Here is a 3,932-nt window from a genome sequence, read left to right on the forward strand (position 1 = left end):
CCAAACAAAACTACGGAAACTACACAGAAAGGGTTTAACATGTGATCTTGTGGTTTTATGCAGCCTGTATTCATATATTAATAAATCTTTCTAAAACCCTATTCTTTCACCTTTATTTCAATTTGTTTTATAATTCACTTCAACTTTCAATGTTCAATCAATTCGTAATTAAAATATTTATTGTAGTGTTGTAGTTTTATTTAATGTATGAATTGGCAAATAATTCATTGGTGGCAATCTAAGTCAGTAACTTCTTACAAAAATGTAAATGCACTGACTTTCAAGCGCAATTCCGTTAGTTTGCAATTAAAATAAAAAGTAAGTAGCCTATGTGTTCTTCCAGACTGTGACCAAATTTCATTGAGATCCGTTAAGCCATTTAGGGGACAAACTCTAACATCCCTCCATCTAAACTTACGTATTTATAATATTAGTAAGATATGTAATAGCGAAATAACCAGATTATATCAAAGAATAGCTTTCGCCCGCGACTCCATTGGTATTAAAAAAGGAACAAAAGTGAGTAGTGTTCTTCCAGACTATCCTCTATACCTATACTAAATTTTAACGAAAACCGTTCAGCCGTTAAGGCTGCAAATTCTAACAAACGTCTAAACTTTCGCATTTATAATGTAAGTATGATTAAAGTACACAGATTGCTTTAATCTGTCAGTGTACAGCAGCACTAACCCTTAGCCGGTATCGACGGAAACCATGGATCACTTTTTGTATTGTTTAAAAATAGCAAAAAATAAAGCCTTGAATTTTTAGATATGAATAATTTATTAATATGCTGAAATACTGATATGTATTTTGCATAAAAAACTTGCTTTTATAGTGTCAACTTTTAAATGTTTTTTATTTTTATTAGGCAGTGGGTATCGTTATAATTTAAATTAATTCAAAATATATAGGCAACTATTTTACATATGTAAATGTGTACGAGTATACATACATATTCACTATGTATTAATGTTGTAAATGAAAAACATTTCTTGTATATTCCACTTGTAAAGCAAACAACATTCAAACGTTCATTTTCATTCAACATTCAACATTCAACGTAAAACAAACAACTTCGGACACGGGCAAAAATTATTTTACTCATCATTCTACATATTTATTAATAAAATCTTACTAACTAAATCTAGTAATAAACTTAATTACGTAGAAAAGGTTCAAACATATTTTGGCATTATTATGAAATATTCACATCATATCAATTTCTTTATTTAATAAATCACTACACTAACCGCCAAGATTTTGACTAAAATTGCCATAATTGTTGTTCGTAGCCCGACCGAAACCGTTAATATTGAAGTCTCCCAAATTGTCACTAAAGTTAATGTTTTGATTGAGGTTCCCATCGCCCTGTTTGTCTGCAATTCTCTGAACAATGTTTCGATCTTGATTTTTTTTCAATGCTGATATCATTTTGCTGTCCCCAAGCGCTGAATTTGCGTCAGTTCCATTTATGACACTTTGTTTAAAAGATATCTGCGTGCCTGACTGTGAAGTCTCACCGCTATCCTTCTTCGATCCGAAGATGTTTTTTACCGAAAACTCTGTTAGTATGTATCTAGCCGCGTCTGATATTTTACCAGGTATCGAGGTCAAAATAGATAGGTCTCCGTGACACGAGTGGATTGTTGATAGAAGCATCACGAGTAATATCGGTCGAAACATTGCACTGAAGTCTGTTAATTTTAAACTGAAGTTAGGTGTGTCGGCGGACTAACCAGGAGAACGACTGGCGCTGCTGTGAATTGTAACAATAACTCGCTCTAAAACCGGTCGAAAAATAATTTAACTTTTTACAATTAGGGATTTCCACAGACGAATTCATAAGAATAGTGCAAGTAGGTTTTTTATCGTATAAGATGACAAACGAGCCGCGGACATTGAAATTTGACAGGACTCGTCGCTGCCCAATATTCATCCGCATTTGCAAATGCCTTGCTTGCCTTTAATTAACACTTAATTAAATATTAATTATTTCCCACTTGAAATTATCGTAAAATTTCTTTTCTGGTAACTAATCAGTTTCAACCTCAGGAAAAAAATCTCCCCTTTATAAAATTCGTAACTTTTACAAAATCTGCATAACCTACTTAACTAAGTCAACAGTTTACAATTATCTCAATAAAAAAATTTGTTTGATTAAGAGTCAAAAAATGCACAAAATAGGATATTTCCCCTATCTATGGATTCCAATCCCCTTCTTGTATGGATATGGTGCAAGTTTGTCTAAATGTAATAACACAATTATCTTCATTATCTTAGTGAAGTCATAATTTTATTACGATTGCCCGTAGTCAAAGTTAGATAACATGAGGATGAATGTATAATTCACATCACTCTCCACCCCGGACTTTCCAGGCTTCGTTAAAAATAGATGCTATATACGGTGTTTGGGGATGATATCGAGCAGAATGAAATATCGCAATAACACTATCCTGGTCTTGCTTGCCTCTCTCAAGTATATAAACTAATCAACGCACTTGAACTTTAATTGAATCGTAAGACGATAGCGACTCGGTCGCTCTTTAGAAATTACAAGCCGTTGAAAATATTTATCAGAAAAATGCAGAAAGAAATGACGATTTTCTTTTTGTTGCTAGCAGTTTACCATTGTGAGGCCGGTATAGAGGATATCATCGGTATACCTGGGAAAATCTTTAAAACTTTCTTTGATGTTTTTTCTCAACGACCCGAAGAAAGAGGAATAAATCAGAGAATAGCTGACAAACAGGGCAGTGATAATTATAACCAGAATTTAAACTTGAACGGGAATACAGGTAATATAAACCTGGACAGTAAAGGCGTGGAGAGGAAACAAAACTACGGGAACTTATTAGGACGACCTAAGCCTTAAACTTTTTCAAATCTCTATCAATATTGTTTCAAAATCAATTGTAACAATTTTTTTCATTGTATCCTATTTTATCTCAGTATGGAAAAATACCATTAATAAATAAATTATAATTGAAAAACATGTCAATGTATTTTCTTTGATGTATCCCAAATGTATTGTTTTTGTCAAAATTAATTATGAGAAAAAGCAATATCAAAATAAAATGTTGCATATATGAAGTAAGGACATTAAAATATTAAAAAAAAATAAGGTGTCTTCGCCAGTTTTTATGAATTTGAACACAGCAGTTGAAAAAAAAATTGTGGTACATATGCATCTTATGTTTTTTAAATTGTGAATTAATTTTCATTGCATACTGTTATGGTGCTATAGTTTTTTTTTTATCATAAGGTGGCAAACGAGCAAGCGGCCACCTGAATTTGCCGAAATTGCAAAGCGACCGTTGCCCATAGGCATTAGCGAATGCAGATACGTTGCCTACCCTTATCGACGGAGGAGGAGACGCACATAAACAGGATATTTCCCCTTTCTATGCGTATTCTCTACCGTCAAATCCCATCCTATCCTTATAAGAAAGGGGTTGAAATGGGAAGGAACTAAGAATAGGCCTCCGGTACCACAGTTACCAGACGAAACGCAGAATTGCTTCCCCTTCACGCCTGTCTTATATGTGGTTGTCGTATTCCACCGGGCGAGCCGAGCCCATTCCTCTGCAGATGTTAAAATAGTAATGGATGGATGAAATATCTTTAAAACGGCTAAAATAATATCGTTTACGTTCGCACAGATTTAGAACATGTGGATTTGATAGAACAAAAGGGCTCCTAACAATTTTTATTAATTTCACGCAGTCACAGACTCATGAAATAAACACTTATCAAATGTCAAATAAATTATTGTCCTCGGAGATGTAGTAATTAGCAATTTTAATAACAGTCACGATTTCCTTGCGAATGACAATAAGTTGTTAATAATTTATAATTAATAGCTCTTGTGAGAAACTCGTGCGTGGGAATAGAGAATATGTAGAGTCGAATTAAATGGAAAAATGAAATGT

This window comes from Papilio polytes, unplaced genomic scaffold (assembly GCF_000836215.1).
Source record: "Papilio polytes unplaced genomic scaffold, Ppol_1.0 DF823288.1, whole genome shotgun sequence".
Lineage (NCBI taxonomy): Eukaryota > Metazoa > Arthropoda > Insecta > Lepidoptera > Papilionidae > Papilio > Papilio polytes.